Below are 21,536 nucleotides of genomic sequence, written 5' to 3' on the forward strand. Positions count from 1 at the left end.
TTCTCATTCTGGGATTCCAATGGCATGAATGGTAGACCTTTTGGTGTTGTAAACACAGGTTCCTTAGGCTCTGCTCATTTTTTCTTATCTTTTTCCATCTCTTGTTCAGATTGGATAATTTCTATTCACCTGTCTTCAAGTTATTTATTCTTTTCTCTGTCATCTTCCTTTTGATTTAGAGTTTATGAAATGAATTTTTATTTTTATCATTGTGTATTTCAGCTTTAAAATGTCTATTTATTTCTTCCCTCTGTCTTCTATTTCTTTGTTGAGTCTCTTTCCATTCATTTCAAGAGTGTTCATGATGATTATTGTTGGATCGACAATAATAATAACTGTTTTAAAGTCTTTATCAGATATTTCCAGCATCTGTGTCGTTTTGGTGTTGGTGTCAGTTGATTATCATTTCTTATGTAAGTTGAGATATTCCTATTTTTTCATATGCAGAGTAATTTTGGAATGTATCCTGAACATTTTGAATGTTATATTATAAAACTTCTTGATTGTATTTATAATCCTAAGGAGAATGCTGCCATTTTGTGTTAGCAAGCAATAAAACTAGTTAGGTTTATGCTGAAAATCACAATGCACCTTTGTGGCCTGTTTTCAATGCCAGTTCAGTTTTTAAAATGTGTGCAGTGCTATCTGGATCTGTCCTTGTATGTACCACTCAGTGATAAGTTCAGTACTGGTGGGTGGTATATGTATTAGTCCAGTTCTCAAAGTCTTTGATGTTCTGATTAGGATCATATATACATATGTACAGCTTGGGCCTAAGCCCAGAAATTTTTATATAAATTTGCTGGGTTATTTTACTGGGCACTTTCCTATCTCAATGATCTCCCTAGTTCTTTTTGGTTCCCTGGAACTCCCTTTTTAAGTCCTCTGGCCAGAAAGTTGAAAATTTAGTTACTCCCCTTCCCCCACTTTGGCAACTGTTCAACATTCAGGGCCAAATAGCACAAATCCTGAGTTAAAAATAATGGTAAACTAAATGAAGTTTCAGTGATTATTGAAATTCTTATCTTCTTCCTTAATGTACCTGGTATTTTTTACTTTTCAGTGTCTTTAAATAGCTGCTCCCAAGCATTCTGTCCATTACTATAGTAACATTCCTTGGAGGAGACAGAGTGGTGTGTGCTTAGCCATCCTTCCCAGAATAGGAACTCTTTTAGCATAATTATTAATATGTATATATATTTGTTTAAATTTACCAGGCCAGGAATGTAAGTAATAAAGGGGTACATTCTCCACCTGCATGTCAGTTATTTGGAATAATTCTTACTTTTTGAGTGTACATTAGCATTTTACTTTAATGTTTTAAAAATTAATAATTAATGCATGTTGATTTCAGAATATATAGGAAATATGTATCTATATAGAGAATACAGAGAGGTATAAATTTGAATTAAAAAACCTTCTTACACCAACTATTTGAATAATATTTTGCTTATTTTTTCCTTATTCTTTATATTGCATGGGTGTGTATGTGTGTCTGATTATTAAAAAAATGGAATAGTACTGTATATACAGGTTCTTTTCATTTTTAAATACATAATAAGCATTTTCATGTTATAAAATTTTAGTAGCTGTAGAACAGTTGATTGAATGAAACTATATTGACTTTAAATAAGTCCATATAAGAGTATTTCTAAATATTATTCTTCAGTGTTATGTACTTTGCAGAATTCCAAATTCCTCCTGTAATATTTTTACAAGAAACATAAATGTCTGCTTGTTAAATATGAGTAGATATATGCGCACCAATGTTCATCACAGCATTATTTACAATTGCCAAAATTTGGAAGCAACCCAAACGTCCATCAATGGATGAATATGTAAACAAAATGTGTTATATACATGCCATGGAATATTACTCAGCTGAAATATTGACATACATGCAGCAACATGGATGCATCTCTAAAACCTTATATTGAATGAAGTAAGCCAGCCATTAAAGGACAAATATTGCATAATATCACTGATATGAATTAATGATAATGAGCAGATTCACAGAATTAGAGTCTGGAAGATAGGTTACCAGGAGATAAAAAGTTGGTAGAGTGGTGAACTGATGTTCAATCTGGACAGAATCTGTGATAAGGTTGGTGGGGGTGTTTTGGCAGTGGATGGGGGTAATGGTGGTACAGCGATGTGAGTGGAGTCAATGGTGCTGGAGTGTGCATGTGAGTGGGATTGGGTGAGTGGGTTGGGTATCCATGGAGCCACAGGGAGGGCTGGAGGGAGGAGCAGGTGAAATCTGGGGTGATTGAGAACTGTGGTTGAGAATACAATTGTGGGAGTGTTCTTATGGCAGCTATTGCAGGGGAGGATCACCAGTGCAGAATGGCAATGGTGGAGGGATATGTGGAGAGGGGTGCCCTGGAGGCATGCCTCAACGGAATGTGAATATGTTCATGTAAAGGGTATTGCTTCAGTGGGTGGAGACCCACACAATCACCAACAAAATATTAAATTCTCCTCCTGAGGAGTTCTGCTACATTCTCAGATAGAGTGACAAGAATCTCTGGAGTACATGGAGAGTTCCTAATAAAAGAAAATAGACCAAAACACCAAGCCCATGGTATTAATGCTTGCACTTATGAACATTATTCTTGTAAAATTGAAATTTAGCCTAATAATATATATTGCCTAAGAGTTTCCTCCTGAAAACCTCCTTGTTACTCAAATTTGGCCTTTCTCTAAGCCAAACAGCAAAAAACACACAAAAACAACAACAAAAAAACCTTACTACCTTCCCCTTGGCTTAGGACATGACTCCCAGGGATGAGTCTCCCTGACATTGAGGGATTAATACCCAGTGCCAACCACTGATGCATTTGGAAAAAGACCTTGATGAAAAGGGAGAAACATTAAATACAGAAGTTTTATGGTTAAGAGATTTCAAAGTGATTCGGGGGCTCATTCCAGAGGTCATGCTTATGCATGTCTCAGGCAGACCTCATTAACTGCCACAGTGAATAAATCCTCAAAGAAGCCTGCTCCTGAGGGCTATAGATACATCTGGACACTATAAGCAAGGTACACACCCCCATGAAATCAGCACCCTGTTGGTGGGCCTTACCTTGGAATATATGATAACCTATTTCCTCACTGTAACATAGTTAGGCTCATTTATAATTTCTCTATGCAAGATTCTTGCAACTCCTTTTATTTGATACTATAATTATCAGTATACACATTAAATATATGTCCCAAAGACTTAAATCTTGGTTTGTTCATATGCCAGTTGAGCCCTAAATCTCAGCAAAGTTGTGGCCAACACCCATTCTCCAGTTCATCGCACTAACCCAGGACAACTAACAAAGTGTAAACCATAATGTAAACTATAAACCTTGATTAGTAGCAGTTCTTCAATATTTGTTCACCAATTTTAACAAATATACCACATTAATGTAAGATGTTATTTTTTTGGGGGGGGGGTGAGGTATGTAGGAATCCCCTATACTTCCTATGTAACTTTTCTATAATCTAAAACTTCCTTAAAAATAAAGTTTATTATATGAGGAAAAAATGAATAGCTATGGATTATAAAAAGAGTCTAGTAAAAAATTAGTCAAATAGTTTCCCATGGGCAATAGTAGGTTACCCTACCTTTTCTCACTTTGGAACACTCGTTTCACTAGCCTAGAAGTCCATTGACTTTATTCCTACTGCATTACTTTTTTTGCTCAAGTACTCAGGAAGCAGTGAGCTAAAGACCTGATAAGCAATTTCTGTACTGGGTTTGGTGGTACTGAGAAAGGTAAATTTAATATTTTGGCCATTTTTAAAATCACTTACCTCTTACACCACACTTGACTTCTATGTTAACACACAGTTAAATCAATAAAAGATTGCTTTAGTAAGCATATAGGAGAAACAAAACACTATAATTTTGTGTTCCATGAATAAAGAAAATAGAACAAAAGACAAATACCTCTGAGTCAAATATATTTGTATATGTTTCTATTAGAATGACTATCAGAGCTGAAAAGATTAATAGCAAGTATGGAAGTTAACCTAAGTGTACTCAGGAAAATTGTAACTGAAAAATAATAAACCACCAGTTAATCAAAGATTCTAAAATAACACTATTCATTGCTCATTCCTATAAACACAACTGTGATCCTTTTTCTTTTTAAAGCTTTTCTAAAGAGATTCTTCTAAACACTATAAGGTAATAAAGATATAGCCGTTACTTATGAAATTTTTAAAACTCTTTTAGCTACCCTAATATATTCCATTTTGGACATTGCATAGATTTTCTCTAAATAAAATGGTGTATAATTATTTTAATGAACTTTTGTTTATTTTTACTAGATAATTTTATTTCATTTTAAAAATTTTTAAATAAAGGTAACTAGATTTAATATTTATTAGTATTATTCATCATATTGGGAGAGGTGATTTATCTTCATGATTTTGAGATGGAAATGTAAAGACTTTTTAATATAAAATAAGTAACATAAAGACAAAGTGTAAAATATATCGATATAAAATAGTTATTATTTTATACCATTCAAAAAACACTAGAGTCCTGCCCCTATAAAGAAGGCAGAGTGAGATGATTCAGGGTCCATCCTCCTACTGAGGCTTTAAATAAATAAAAAGAACTAGCAGAAACATCTTTTTCAATGCTCCAGAATATAGTTAAGGGACTGCAGTAACAGGGCAAGTGACAAATCAAGATAAAGGCTAATTAAAAGTGACAAGATCTTCTGCCTCCCTTTCTGGTCTCTCTCTCTCTCACCCTTTGGCTTGCTGGGTTGCTGACCATGTTCCCAGTGCATGGATCCCTGTTCCCAGTTCTGGAGAAAGTACACATTCTGGGAGTATGGCCTGGGGAACTTGCCATCCCAGAACTTGCCCTGCATGTAGAAAGCAGCTATGGAAATCTTCTGCACAATACTATGGGAAAGCAGTCAAGTGGATGCTTGGTGTAAGGGAGTGCTGGCTGTAGGGCATACAGTGCAGTGACCATGACCATAAGAAAACTGTTTCTTAGGGAAGAGGGGACACTTGTATGCCTGTAGACAGGAGACTTTTCTAAGGCTAAACATGTACACCTAAGAGAAGACACTTGCACAGAAAGGATCAGAGAGATCCCTACACTTTGGTCTGGAGATAGTCTCTAAGCTCTTTATATGGTTTAGCCCTGAAGGAGAGCACTTACATAGGTCAATCTGTGAAGATTGGGAAAGGTGTTTTCTGTTCTCCTTATTTTCTGTTAGCTCTTGGCATTCAAGGAATGTTCTGCCACAACACTAGCTGTATACAATCATAAGGAACAGATGCCTTAGAGTCTAAATTCCAATGATAACACATTAAAATATCAAAATATCCAGTTTTCAATCAAAGGATACAAAACACACAAAGAAACATGAATTGGTGGCCCCAGCAAAGGACAGGAAAAAAATTAAAGCATTAGAAATCATCAACAAGGTAGATCAGACCTTGGATATTCTAAAAAAAGACTTTGAAAAAGTGGTCCTAATTATGCTCAAAGAACTAAAGGAAAACATGGGCAAAGAACTAAAGTAAATCAGGAAAACAAGAGATGAACACAAAGAGAATATCAATAGAGGGAAATTATGAAAAGTAACAACACAGAGCAGAAGACCATAGTAATAGAAATTTAAAATTCCCTAGAGGGCTTCAACAGCAAATTAGAGCTGGCAGAAAAAGAAATCGGTGAACATGAAGATAAAACAATTGAAATCATCAGACTGAGGAGCAGAAAGAAGAAAGAATGAAGGAAAGTAAACAGAGCCTGAGGGACCTATGGGACACAGTCAGGAATACCAGTATATGCATTGTGGCAGCCTCAGAAGGAGAAAAGAGAGAGAGAGAGAGAGAGAACATTCAAGGAAATAATGAGTAACAACTTTCCAAATTTAACAAAAGATATGAACACACATACAGGATGTTCAATGGGCTCCAAACAGTATAAATGCAAATAGACCCATGCCACTGCATATTGTTACAAACTATTGAGTGCCTAAGATAAAGAGAGAATTCTGAAAGCATAAGAGAGAAGCAACATGCCATGTACAAGGGAACCTCCAAAGGATTATATATGATTTTTCATCCTAAATCATGGAAGCAAGAAGGAAATGGCTAGATGTCATCAACATGGCAACATAAGACATCCCCTGAAAAATCCTCCCAGAGATTCAGAGAATATAAGGACAAATTCCACTTGCCTACAACTCTGGAGGATGGTAAAGAAGGTCTCCATTAACACTGAATCAAAGAAAGAGAAAAGTATCAGGTAGGAAACTTCCATCCTAGACTGGCTGGTCCCCTTCATTTCCCCTCACTTGGTCTTGTACAAGCTTGTGAGTTCTCCAGAGGCTGCAGTCAGGGTCCCTCCCAGCAGAGGCACAGACTACAGAGGAACTCACAACAGTGAGTTAGAACCCCACACATGTCCAAGCATAGGGTCCCAAATCTGCAGGGACCCCAAGAAGAACATAAGCCTCTTAGGAGTGCTACATACAAAAGGACCTCTAGGGAAGATAAATGAGAAAAGCCACAGCTGAACAGTAGTGGTCAAGTCCATTCACTCAATCCAGTTACTGTTGAGGCACTTCCTACACACAAAACAGATTTTCTTGGGTGATCCACCTTTCTGGATTAACTCCACCTGACTCCTCATGGAGGGTAACCTAACAGGGAAGAAATCAGAGGCAGAAAAGCCTGAAAGAGTAATAAAGGGAGGGTCTTTATCCTACTGTAGGATAGAGGGTCCCAGAACTTAAAAGCATAGGGAAAAAGGGGTACTGAGTGAGGTATCAAATTTAAATAAATCATAGTAACTTGGGAGAAAATTCTTGCAAAAACAAACAGAACAGATTAAGATTTCTGGAGAAGGAATAGAGGAAAGGAAACTTTCTCTTGGAAGTGAAACAATTGCACAAAAATTGCAATCTTAAAAATTGCACTACATGTCCAGGATAAGAATCAGATGTAGAAGAATGGAGCAAATCTGACCAGTTAAACTCAGATTATTGTAAGGATCCAGAATAAGTTGAATCAAGCATCAAAGAAGAATCTTAACACAAAGTCAATAAACAATACAACCCTAGAGAAGAGGGAGAAACTTATATTTAGTGTTAACTCATCAAGATAATCAGATGCCTGGATATCAGCAAAAAATTACAAGCCATACTAAGGAAAAGAAAGATGGCTCAGACAAGGGAACAAATTAAAAATTCAGAGGAGACACAGAATTTGGGAACCACTAATCAAAGAAGTTCATACAAACACCTAAATTAATTCATGATCATGAAGGAAAATATGAATAAAAAGATAAAGGATGTGAGAAAGAAAATGTGTAAGCATGAAGAAGAATTTGAAAGTATAAAAAAACATAACAGAAATAATGGGAATGAAGGGCACAATAGTAGAGACTAAAAATACTAGACACATAAAATAGGAGATTTGAATAGGCAGAAGAAAGAATAAGTGAACTAGAAGACAAGTCAATTGAAATCATACAATCAGAAGAATAGCTAGAGAAAAGAATAGAAAAAATTTAGCAGTGTCTCAGGGATTTTAGTGACATCATGGAGTACATAAACATACATTTCATGGATGTCCCAGATGAGAAAAGGGAAAAGGGGCAGAAAGAATATTTGAGGAAACAGTGGATGAAAATTTCCCAACTCTTATGAAAGACATAAATATACATGTCTAAGAAATGCAATATCCTGCAAACAGAATAAATCCTAGTATGCATACTTTGAGAAACATATTAAACAGAATGTAAAATGCCAAAGATAAAGAGAGAATTCCCAAGGCAGTGAGAGAAAAGTGATTCTTCACATACAAATGATCTTCAACAAACTAAGTGTTGATTTCTCATCAGAAACTCAGAGGTGAGAGGACAGTGGTATGGTATATATTGAAGGAGACAAACTGCCAGCCAAAATTTTTTTATCTGGCAAAACCATCCCTCAAAAATGAGGGTAAGTTTAAAATACTCACGGATAAACTGAAACTGAGAGAGTTCATCAACAAAAGTTCTGCCTACAAGAATTACTAAAGGGAGTTCAGCAGGTTGAAAGGAAAATACAGGAAAGAATGCCTTGGAGTATTGTGAAGAAATGAAGATTCAGAGAATAGATATGTTATTGAAGCTAAGTTTGTACACTTTCAAATTAATAGGTTATTGATGTAGGTTGTACGATATAAACCCCAGGGTAACCATGAAGAAAGTATTTTAAAAATATACAGAAATGGAAATAAGAAAGGGATCAGTCATAAAAGAGTAACTATATAGAAAAAGTGGTTACAATAGAGGAAAAAAGAGACAAAAAAAAAAAGTGACATAAAAATCAAAGGCCAAAATGGCTGAAGTAAGTACTGCCTTTACAGTAATAACAGTGAATGTTAATGGATTAAACTCTCCAATCAAAAGACACAGATTGGAAGAATGTATAAAAGAGCATGATTCTACTACATGTTGTTTACAAGAGACTCATCTTTCTCCCAAAGACACAAATAGGTTGAAAGTGAAAGGTTGAAAAAGGTTATTCCATGGAAATAGTAACCAAAAAAGAACTAAGGTAGCTATACTAATATTGAACAAAATAGACTTTAAGTGGAAAGCTATTATAAAAGACACAGAAGCACACTATATATAAATAAAAGGGACAAGCCAACAGGGAGAAGTAACAATCATAAATATTTATGTACCTAACCACAGTGCCCCAAAATACATGAGGCAAACACTGGCAAAACTGAAGGTATAAATTGACATCTCTACAATAATAGTTGGAGACTTTGGCACACCACTCACATCAATAGAGAGAATATCTAGACAAAAGATCAATAAAGAAACAGGGAACTTGAATGGTAAATGAAACAGACCTAACAGACATATACAGAGCATTGCACTCTCAAACAAAAGCATATACATTCTTCTGAAGTACACATGAATCATTCTCCAGAATAGACCTCATGTTGGGTCATAAAACAAGTCACAATAAATTTTTTAAAAAGATTAAAATTATACAAAGCATCTTCTCTGACCATAATGAGATGAAGCTGAAAATCATTAACAGTTGAAGAACTGGAATATCCTCAAATATGTGGAAGTTAAGTAACACACTCTTAATCAATAGGTCAAGAAAGAAATTGCAAAGGAAATGAGTAAATATCTTGAGATGAATGAAAATGAGAACACAATATATCAAAACTTATGGGATGCAATGAAGGCAGTCCTAAGGGGAAATGTATAGCCCTAAATACTTACATGAAAAAGGAAGAAAGAGTAAGGCTGAGGGAGGTGAGGAAGCAGAGGCGGAGTCTGTCCTGTGCTCAGTGATCACACCTGGCCCCTTGCTTGCCTAAGGTGAGGGGGTTGGTTTGGGGAAGTAGCCCTGGCCAGAGGAGGAAGCCGCAGGACTTGGCGAGTGCAGAGGCTGCTGTCCCGATGCGCCACATGTACTTGATGAGCTACAGTACTGCCAGTGGCAGGGCTCCCACCTAGGTCCTGGCTTGGAGGGCCTGGAGGCTGCTCTCCTTGCTGCCCTCCCACCTCTATGAGGCTGTGGATGACCAGCCCTACTGCATCTGCCAGAGCATGATAATTTTCTTCTTTGAGATTTACACTGGGGTGCAGATATTGCTATGTGGGGATTTGCCAAATAATAAAGAAAATATATTTATCAAATCATCAAAGCACAGTTGACTGGATGGTTGCTGGTTTTTTGACCATCTGACAGAATGCTCATGGGTATGTGTGCTGTGTGCTGAAAGACAAGTTAAAATGGTTTCCATTGTATGGGTGTTATTTTTCATAGCATGGAGGAATCTTTGTAAAGCAAAGTGCCAAATTTTATGGAAAATAAATGAGAAACAAACTGCAGAGCCACATGAATGCAGAACTCCATTGTTTCTTGTGATTTTTCTAGAGGTAACAGGTATAAACCAGAAGTAACAAAAGTCCTTTCAGCTAGTCACACATTTGCTGCTCAACAAAGCTTTGCAGTATTGAAACGTGCCAACACCGAAAGTAAACTCATGTTGCTTTTGATTCTATGAAGAATTATTTAGATTCAATTTATATTACAGTGACTTAAGAAGGGACTGGACAATAAAGGACAGCAAAAAGAAACACCATCCATGACTCGGTTTCTCACAAAGAATGTCTAAAAATTCATATTCACATTGATTATATAGACCAAAAAAAAGATGTCCCAGAAGAACAAGCATATATGAGCAAAATGGCCTCATGACTGTTTTAAAATAAAAGATTAATTGCTTATAGAATTATGTGATTCACTTGATCCAGAAGGAAGAAACAAATTTCCTGGGAAAATTGTTAATTCTTAACAAAATTTCAATAAGACTTTGCCACCATTATTGATCTTAAGTAGTTTGACTCCTAGTATGCTTATGGCAGAGGCTAGAAGGAAACTACATGTAACTACATGGATATATGGAACTGTAAATTGGCTGCTTATGAGTTAGTATTAAAATATTAATGAATAGCTGTCTCCAGTCAGTGGAATGTGCAACATTGTCTATTATTTGTGGTTGCATATTACTTCAACTTGTTCCTAAGTTTAATAAGTGTAAATAAAGCCTTGTTGATTGAACTTCGGATAAAATAGAATTTGTGACTAAACCCTATATGCAGTGGGTCTTTGGCAAGCATGTCGTTTTACAAGTTGTAAGTAACTGCAGCAGGAAAAGTGAAAACTAAATGGCCTTTGTTATATTTTGCATTTCCTATGAACTAATATCAACTGCAGAAGATTATTAGGACTGTATAATTTGTTATTGTTTTATAATTCAGGTGGCTGCATTAACATTAATTTGCAGTATATGTCATTTTTGTTATTTTCAATTTTTTTTTTTACAACTTTGCTGGTCCCCAAATCTTATCACTAAAGCACTTAGTGTCTTGCAACCATGTAATATTTTACTCTTTGCTTAGTTTCTCCAAGTCAATCAAAGAAACTGTGTTTAACTATAGAGGTGTTCAAGGAAAGGGGCAAACAGCATGCATGGGGACAAAACTCTGTTTAGAACATGTTTTTATTATATTGCATTATTAGCTTATTTCACTCTATATTTGCAGAAAATGAACATTTCTAATATTTAGTGAAGCAGCTTAATTTGCACACCCTGTAATCTATACAAAAGAATGTAAAAAATATGAGAATTCACTTTAAGTTAAAACTGTGACTCTGATTCATTGCCCAACATTTTGATGATTTTTGCTATACTCTTAGCACTGTGAAACATCTGTGCCATAAGTATTTGAGAACAATAAAGTTTCCTGTTATTTATTTATTTATTTTTATGTCAATACAATCAGTGTGAACTTCATTGGACCCTGAGTCCACAGACATCTGAGGTAGTAACAGCCTTTTGAAATTCTGACTAGATTTGCTGGCATGTGTCTTTTGTCTATTATTCTGGTTTAGTGAAATATTTAATCCAAAAATTATTTTTTATGTCATCATGGTAGATTTCCTCTATACTCTAGTCCTTTTCATTTGGAGTCAATTAAGTGGTGCTGCTCAATGGCTTGCACAGTAGACTTGTAGTGAAGAAATGCATAACCAACCAATGTTTGTCTTATTTTAAAGTAGAACTCGTTAAGATCTTAAAACTAAGTTTCATCAGCTCCTGCAAAGACATTTTGTGTTTGTCTTATGTCAAGAAATTCACATCCTTAAGTTGGTGAACTACAGATTTAACTCATCAGGACTGAGTGAATTTGTTTATTTACCAACAGTTTAAATGGGGGCTACATCGCTACCATGCATCATCTCAAAAGGAGAACTATGTTCTAAGAACCGAATTAACAATTTTTACTCATGGAATGATATATCCTATGGAAGAAAAGCTTTTAAAAAAGTGTGATCTGCTTTTGTTTTATAATTTAAACTTCTCCACCAGTTCTTTAAGATAACATTTCTGCTTACTGCTAACAACAGATTTTTGTTGCCAAATTGTTGTATTAGTTACCAGATTAAATACACCAATTGAATCATGATAAACAAAGTGAAAAAATTAATTAAGGGAACTTTTGTCTGTGTTTTACTGCTTTTCCAAAACCAGAAAGTAAACCATGTCAGGCAGCATGTTTGCAATTTGTGTGTGTGAATTAGTATGCACATATTCTTATGTATATATATGCACACATTCATTAACACACATTTCCACAGGTCACAGTATGTTTATTAATGAATGGGGATAAGTAAAATTTTTGAAAAGTACTCTCATGCTAAATTATAATTTACTCTTACTGTAAAGTGAAATTGAGATAGATATGACTGTGATGAGTACAATTTTTAATAGTCCTAATGTTAGAAACTATGTCTAATTAGATCAAAATAAATGTGACAAAATTTATTTTGGACATCTTGGGTATGTTCTCACTTTAAATTTTAAGAAGCAATGTCATTGCAACTTTGTGGAGTAAAACTGATTTTTGGAAGGCAAAGTGATCTGTGTTAAGATCACCTTGAACATTGTGTTTCTTCTGACTATACTAATATTCTTCTCACGAATATTAGTTTAAAAAATGCATCAAAATCTTTGGAAAATTAGAAGCTTGTCATTAACATGCATGGATTTTGACTTGAATTATTATTTTCTAAAATTCAGAGTCCTATGTGAAAACCTTTTCCACATAATATCATTTAAGCTTTTGTTTGTACTATTGTTATTATTTATTTAAAGTTTAGTTATTTCTTAGGTTTTCTTTATCATAATGCCATCAATGTGTGTGCTTTTAAGTCTTTTTTAGAAAAAAGATGTGTTTGGATGAAAAAAATCTTTCACTGTTAAGAAAAGAAAAAGAAAAAAGAAGGAAGAACTAAAAATCAAAGACCTATCTCCACAGGTAGAGGAGCTCAAAAAAGAAAAGCAAACTAATCCCAAACAAGTAATTAGAAAGAAATAACAAAGATTAGAGCAGAAATAAATAAAACCAATAGAAAAAATTAACAAAACCAAAAGTTGGTTCTTTGAAAGTATCAATAAAATTGACAAATCCTTAGCTAGACTGAGAAAGGTAAAAAGAAAGATTATGCAAATAAAATCAGAAATGAGATGGGGGGTGTCCATTACTACTAACACAGAAATAAAAAATGAACAACTGAATGCCAACAAATGAGACAATTTAGATGAAATGGACAAATTCCTAGAAACACACAAATAACCTACACTGATTCTAGAAGAAAGAGAAGACCTTAATAGACCATTTACAATTAAAGAGATTGAATCAGCATAAAAAATTTCCTAACAAAGAAAAGTTCATGACCAGATGGCTTCACAGGTGAATTTTACCAATTATTCCAAGAAGAATTAAAACCAATCCTGCTCAAACTCTTCCAAAAATTCAAAGAGGAGAGAGCACTACCTAACTCATTCTATGAGACCAACATCACTCACCAAATACCAAAGCCAGAGTTAGAAAGTATTTCAAAATAGAAAGTTTTTTCAACAAAACATACCAGATTAACAAAATGTATATCACAATTCAGGTAAATGAGATATCATTTTCAGTTTATACCTGTCCAGCAATCTCTGTGGCAAAAAAAAAAAATAATTTTGAATAGTCAATTTTAGGGTAAATTTTATAATTTATATTTGGTGACTCTGGCCAATTTCCGCTACATTTCTTTACATCTTCCTGATGTAAAGTAGCATATTTGCATTTTTATATACCCAGATTCACTTATACCTGATAAGTGGCATGTTTTTGGCTAACAAAGATATGCATAATGCAGATATTAGAAGATAGAAATGATTAGAATATGGAGTATTTCTTTGTAAAATGTATTATTCATCAGTCTTGAAAGTGAAGGACTGAGAAAAGCTTTCTTCGGGTATATTGTTGGTAGGTGTCATGAAACTTTTGGTAAACAAGAATATTAATTTATTATCTATTTCCCTCATTGCCTTTATAAGAGCACCTTCTTCAGAAAGGACTGCCATCTCTGACAGGCATACCTTCACATTACGCATAGGGGTATGAAGTAAACACTAACTTTCATCATGAATTTGAAAGAAAATAATGCTCTTGATAATCAATTGCATATCTTTCCAGGTTAAAACTTTCCAAGTTCTGATAGATGGTTTCTGCCACCCTGTGTTTATTTGCCTTAAAAATTGTGTTCCTTCAAGGGTTAGCAACTCATGGAGGGAAAAAAATGCCCTTTTCTCAGAATGAATTGTACTTTTTCCTGAGCTAGGATTGAAAGAGAAATAAGGATAATGTCCATATGCTGACAGATGAAAGAGTTCCAAAGTGATGGCTCCCACTTATCAATAGCACAAAGTTAAAAATATTTCACCCCATATTCCCAGATTAAGCCAGACAGTCACTGCAAAAGATATTTGGATGTAGCATTTCTCAAAGAACTGCTTTTGCTCATTGTGCTTTGTCATGCTGTCATTGGCCCATAGGAAGAGATATGATAAGAAATTGCATATTGATGATTTTGCTGAATTGTTGAGGACGTTGTTTACCATTTTACCCACTGATTTCTTTTTGAGGCCTCTGGTCTCATTGTTCATTGTGATTTTCCTGAATATTTGGTTTATTAGCGAATTTTAATACTTTATCTGTTGTATGATTTTCCTTCTTTGTATGAAATAGTATAAATTGTTAAAACTTAATTTTGTCCATCATTTTTAACAAATGTATAACAGGTCATAGCATGCTTCTCAAATATTTGTGTGTGTATGTGCTGGAATGTTTATAGCAGCTTTATTAATAATTGCAAAAAATTGGAAGCAACCAATATGCCCAATAATAGCCAAATGGATAAACAAAATACACAGCCAAACAATTGAATGCAATAAAAAGAAATGGGGTATCAAGCCACAAAAATCATGGAGGGACCTTCAAGGCCTCCTGCTAAATGAAAGTAGACAGTCTGCAAAGGCTCAATATTGTGTGATTCCAACTATATGACGCTGTGGAAAAGCTAAAATTTTAGAATCAAATATTCTTCTCAAGATACATCTTACCTTTTTACAACCTAATTTTTACTTTGACTCATTTTTCCTGAAGTGTAAATAATGTTATTTCCTTGGTTATCTGCATCTTGTAAGCTACTGCAAATCATTATCGATCAAGGTAGGGTGCAAGTTAATAAAGTTAAAATCTGCATCTCTTTTCTTTCTTTTTCTTTTCCCCTCCCTGACATGGCTCCCTCATCTGTCTGCTCCTTGTCTGTTCATTTTGTCTGTTCATTGTCTGCTCGTCTTCTTTTTTTTTTTTTAAAGATTTGTTTATTTATTTATTAATTTCTCTCCCCCTCCCCCCCACCCCGGTTGTCTGTTCTCTGTGTCTATTTGCTGCATTGTCTTTGTCCACTTCTGTTGTTGCGCGGCATGGGAATCTGTGTTTCTTTTTGTTGCGTCATCTTGTTGTGTCAGCTCTCCGTGTGTGCGGCACTGGACAGGCTGCACTTTCCCTCACGCTGGGCAGCTCTCCTTATAGGCGCACTCCTTGTGCATGGGGCTCCCCTATGCGGGGGACACCCCTGCATGGCAGGGCACTCCTTTCGTGCATCAGCACTGCACAAGGGCCAGCTCCACACGGGTCAAGGAGGCCTGGGGTTTGAACCGCAGACCTCCCACGTGGTAGATGGATGCCCTAACCACTGGGCCCAGTCCGCTTCCCAGTAATACCTTGAACCTATCGTGAAATCTGCCATAGACAGAGTGTTCACACTCCGCTTGTCTTCTTTAGGACACACCAGAAACCAAATCCAGAACTTCCCATGTGGGAGGCAGGAGCCCAAATAAATGCTTGAGCCACATCCGCTCCCTGATCTTTGTGTCTGATCATTGTGTCTGCTCATGCATCAGCTTGTTTAATAGTTTGTTGCATCTGCTTTTCTTCTTTAGGAGGCACCAGGAACCTAACCCAGGACCTCCCATGTGGGAGGCAGTTGCCCAACTGCTTGAGACACTTCTGCTCCTAAAATTCAGATCTTAAGCTGACATTTAAGTTGCCTTACAATCTAAATCCAATTTGCTTTCAAATCTTAATTCCAAGAACATTCCTATATACACCATAAGTTGAAAGCACTGCTGTCCCTTCCAAGTCACTATACAAACCATTCTCATTTTCATTTGGCATTTTTCTTTTACCTCTATGCATCCAAATATTAACTATCTTTCAAGATCCATTTCTGATTCTAGCTTATTTCAACTCTTTTCCTAATTATGAGCTTGTAGTATTTATTTACTAATTCATCTAGCTCTTGACATTATTCTGTCTACTGATATTTCTTACATTGTTTAATTCCATGTACCCTCTCAGTATAAGTACCAATATCTTGTTCTTCAAAGAGACAATTAGTTTCTCAAAGTGAGGAGCTGGGCCTTGTCTAGAACTCTAGTGCCTATCATTTGGAGATACTTTGTTTAAAGCACAGATATTTATAAAATAATCAATCTGTGGGATGATGCAAAAGTATTAACTCTGAATGGTCAAAGTACATTTGAACACAATGTGAAGATCACTGGGTGTTGGTTTACATTTGTTGCAAAAACCTAAGATTTCTGTGTACTGAGCACTAAACTGGATTTTAAACAGAATTTCTAGATTTGTTCTGGATATCTTAGTTGTTTCCATCTCCTTGTAAAGTTTAAAGTAGCTTTATAAACTCTGAATTTTCAGTGGAATTGCAGAAACTTAGGCAAGAACACTGTCTGAATTCAGCAGTGACAATAGGACTCATACTTGGCAAAGGGTCAATCTGGTGATCTTGTGACAATTTTCTAGTACTCATGGCTTGGCAACATTGGGAGATGAGCAATTATGATTCTCCTGGATGAGGACCAACGGTGAAATATCAAGGTTCAGCTTAAGCAATGCAAGTAAAGCAGTTTCTTTCTAAATGGTATACTCTGAGATACTACACAAGATGTAGACTAATGTATAGGGCATATGTGGAATCTCAAAAAGCCAAAAATACAATGTCACCACCATTCTGAGTGACTACCATTCTTTTGCATGCTGTGATATCTTTTTTATTACAGGCACAGTTCACAAAACATTCATACTACATGCCTTAAGGGGTTTTGTTTTTTGAGGATTTACCTTTATTCTTTTCCTCTTTCTTATTTATTTTTTAGCCTGGATGGTAGCATGCTGTTGATAAAGCACTTGAACTCCTGCTGTTTAAATTGCTAGGTTCTGTTCAGAGGAGTGAAATAATGTTCTGCCATTTGTTCACAGGTACTGGAACTGCTGCTGAAATGTACACATAAGTGCTCTAATATGGATAGAGAATAGTTCTGCACAGGCTTTAAGGCTGTGGGAAAGGGGAATGTCTCACCTCTCTCCTTGTGGGAGGTTGACCTGCTTGTTTCCCTTGCTGGCTTCCATCGCTCAGAAATCTGTTTTTCATGTACTATACATTGATCACTAGAGTTTTCTTTCTATCTTTTCGATTTTTATTTTATTTTACCCCCCAAACAGATTTGAAACTTACATTGTCAAAGACAACGTAACTCCCAAGGTTGCTAGAGCAGTAGATTAGTCTTCGTCATTGAGGAGAGTTCAAACTGCTTTAATCAGTCATACAATTTAGCATGGATGTTCTCAGTGCTTGTACTATCCAAATTAATTTATTTTTACTGTAGGAGTCACTAACCCTCTTTCTTGGTCTTTCAATTTCTCACATATTGAAGGTAAGTTCTTTTCCAAACTATAAAAAACTCTTAATGTCATAGATTTTATCAATTAATTTGACCTCAAAAATTCAATTCTGCCAGGCTGGATTATCTGTACTAAGCAGATGGTGTGCTCACCACCTGTTTAGAGCACGATCTTTTAAGATAGTAATTGTTTTCCATCTGGTACATACTTTGCTATCGCCATTTCTATTTTTCTCTTGACCAAATATATCCTCCCATGGACAATATCCCATTTTATAGATCCATTTTCCTCATGTTTTTACAATAAAAACTTCATTAATTCATCATATGTCCATTAGTTACCTACCAATTGCCCAAAACTCTGATAAGCCCCGATATGAGAAATTCAAATAAAACATTTTCTTTTCTTCCAGTGATTTAAAGTAGGGAGTCATAAGTGAATAGACAACTACTATATTGCTATGACATGCAGTAATGGTATTCTATGACTTCTACAAAAGATTGATATTAGTTATTTACATAGCATATATAGCTGGGGCCTATATAAATTTCAATCTAGGCATTTGTAAAGAGATCAAAATGTATGATATCACTGTGATTTATTATATTTCATAAATATTACATAAAGCAAAATTTTGGTGCTATGTTAATAATTTTTACTCTAATCAATTGGGCCAAATTAGAATCAATAGTTCCAAGACCAAGATTAGGGAGAAACCTTAATCTGGTTATATTGATCATAGAAATCTACTATCTCAATAGATAAAGACTCTGATCGGAATTGAGTTTCCATGTGTTGGTGGAAAATACAGTCACTTTTTATATCTTTGGAGGCCCAAGAGATTATACACAATCTTTTTGAAGTACTCATATTGATGGTACAAATCCCTTTTAATGTGATCTATTTATGAGTGAAAGAAATCTTCTCTGAGCATTTTTACAACGTTGCTTTTCCACTTAAGGATTAACCATCTCTTTCTATCATTCCTGTTTACTGCATTATCAAGTTGCCTTTCTTTGCGGTTTACTCTCTTTCCAAGTACTCTTTTTTAAAGGCCTAAAAGTGAAACTACAGATGAGGAAAATTGAATTGATATGGAAACTGCAAAGAAAAAAACCCCACAAGGTTGATTGTCACTCTAAAGCAGGGGTTCTTAACTTTTGTTCCACAGACCCCTTTGCCAGTCAGGTAAAAACCATGGACCCCTTACTAAGTCCACACTACACTGTGTATAATTTAATAAATATATCACACCTGTACCAATACATCCCCACAAGAATAATGTTTTCTTTTTAAATTTCGACTCAAGCTCACAAACCACTGGTTAAGAAACCCTACTCTAAAGTCACATTTAAACCCTGGAACACACTATGGAGTTCAAACTCACATCTGTAAAGAAATTATAGTTAAAGATCATCTATTGTTAGTGTTTCTTTACTCACCATTACTTGCTAAGGGTTATGTTATGTATTGATGAAGGGGGCCTCACTCTTTTATCAGTTTGTCTCTTGAGTCTTATGACTTCTTGAGATGAGGCCACTGGAGTACCAGCTCGGACAGAGAGAATAGCAGTGAGATTAAAGCACATCATTTAGAAAATTGGCCCTGCTCTGGATATTAAAGATCCTCTCTACTCACTATAGACTATTTCTTTTCAAAGACACAGACTGAGTCAGTCTTAGAGGCTTAGAGAAAAATAACAAAATATTTAAGACTTTTTATATTTCTCTTTCCCAAAATAATTCTTTGAAATATGAAAGTCTCTTTCCCACTTCTATTCCAAAAATAATTTTTTCAATTGCCTTTAAAACATAGGTTCTTTGGGTCTCAAAAATACATTCTAGCACAATTGTTTAGATAGAACAACTTGGTAGAATGTATTTGTGGTAACTGCACGGCAGGGTTCTAAGAACTACCAGAAAGTGATACTAAATCAATGGTCAGAATGAGTCCCAGAAAATTGTGTCCACTGAATCTTCTGGTCAGTTCAATTCTCCACAATTCTGTAGCTCCCTTTTCAGAAGGAAAATTTCTACCCAAGACAGAAAGGATTTGCTTCCTGAAATCCAGCTCATAGTGTTTTGCAATGGGGTCTGAGGCTAAACTCCCAGACAGTAAAAATGTCTCCTTGTCTGCTTTGCCTCTTTTGTCCATACATGTCTTTCTCTCAGGAGAGTCTCGAATTGCATGGGATGGTCAAGGTAAGGTGTGAGTATTCCTGGGTGTTATGCATTGAATCATGCTCCCCCAAAAGATGTATGTTCAAGTCCTAATTCCCAGTTCTGTGGATGTGAAACTATTTGGAAATAATGATTTTTGAAGGTGATATTTGTTGAGTCCTAACTGGAATAGGGTGGATCCTAATCTAATAAGACTGGTGTCCTTATAAGGAGAGGAAATTTGGAAGGGATAGCCATGTAAAGGCAGTAGAGATTGAATTATGCTATAAGCCAAGAAATGCCATGGATGACCAACAAGTCACGACCAGAATCCTACAGAATTCAGAAGAAACATGGCCCTGAGGACAACTTGATTCAGAATTGTGAGACAATAGATTTCTGTTAAGTCAACTACTTCATTATAAAATAGCACCCTTGGAAAACTTAGACAGTGGATATCTTCTAGAATCAGATCCCCTCTTTACATTCTTTTTTTAAGTCCCCAGTGTGTCTATTCTTGCAAAACTGTATGTAATTATGCTAGTCCTGAAGAATTATAAATAAAACCATAATAACACGTCTTGTTTGCTCTTTCCATTTACAACGCATTTTTTATTGTGTTTAATTGATCCAAAAATTTGATTAGTTAAGTACAGTTGTACTATTTAGCTCCATTTTCCAGATAAGGCTAGAGGCTTGATATGTCTAAGGTTATAAAATTACCAAGTGGAGAAGTTGACACTGGTGCCTGCATTACCAAATAGATCCATGAGGAGTGGGGGACAGTTCCTATCAAAATAATTCTTACTATATCCCAAAATCTGCATCAGTTGCAGTTGAGAATGAATGTGGAGGAGATGAATAGAATGGAGAAATCATCATCATCATCATCATCTTGTTCTACAAATTCTAGAACACCAGAATTAGAAGTTCTGAGATGTATTACAGACCTTGTTGCTAAGAAAACCTTGCTGTGAATAGTGAAGCAGGACATTTTGAGAAAGTCTTTTTGGCATGGAAATACACCATGAGAGTCACCAAGTAATCTGACCAATTAGTGCTTCTGAATACTATCACATCATGCACAATTCTCCTTCACTGCATTCCCAAACCACGTCTTCAGTCTTGTCTTAGTGATGAAAGACAGCCCTGGAATTAGAGAATGATGAACTGTGCTTGGTTAAAAAAAATATATATATATATAAATGAAATTTTACATATTTTTAGCTAATTCAAAAACTGTTTCATCAAATGGCCTTCTCAAAATATTCTATAGCTATTTACTGAAGAAGGAGATGGGTTGCAGATTAATGAAGCAGGAAAACTATGATGCCAAGAAGCCAAGCTGAGAAATCTTATGTGGTGAAGAGCAACTTAAGATTCCTAGAACTTCTCAAGGCTGCTATATATCTAGGACAGGAGAAGAGGACAGAGTGGAAAAGACATGGCACTTCATCTTGCATCCCTGAGATGGTGACAAGCTTCTTTCTATTGTAGGGTTGCAAACCATGTAACTTTTGAACAAACACATCAATGCTATTGTTTGTTGTTTTAGTTTGCCATGCTGCCAAAATGCAATATACCAGAAATGAGTTGACTTTTACAATGGGGATTACCTTGAAAGCTTCTAGTTCTGAGTCCATGAAAGTGTCCAAATCAAGGCATCATCAGGTGATGCTTTCTCCCTGAAGACCAGCTGCTGGTGATCCTGTTAAGTGGCAAAA

At 35.5% G+C, this 21,536-nt stretch overlaps 1 pseudogene; it reads left to right on the forward strand.

Annotated features, from left to right (window-relative positions):
- The first annotated feature begins 9,442 nt into the window (after positions 1-9,442).
- On the forward strand, positions 9,443-10,482 carry LOC101447409 (1-acyl-sn-glycerol-3-phosphate acyltransferase epsilon pseudogene; annotated as a pseudogene).
- The last annotated feature ends 11,054 nt before the right edge of the window (positions 10,483-21,536 follow it).

This window comes from Dasypus novemcinctus, chromosome 5 (genome assembly GCF_030445035.2).
Source record: "Dasypus novemcinctus isolate mDasNov1 chromosome 5, mDasNov1.1.hap2, whole genome shotgun sequence".
Taxonomy (NCBI): Eukaryota; Metazoa; Chordata; class Mammalia; order Cingulata; family Dasypodidae; genus Dasypus; species Dasypus novemcinctus.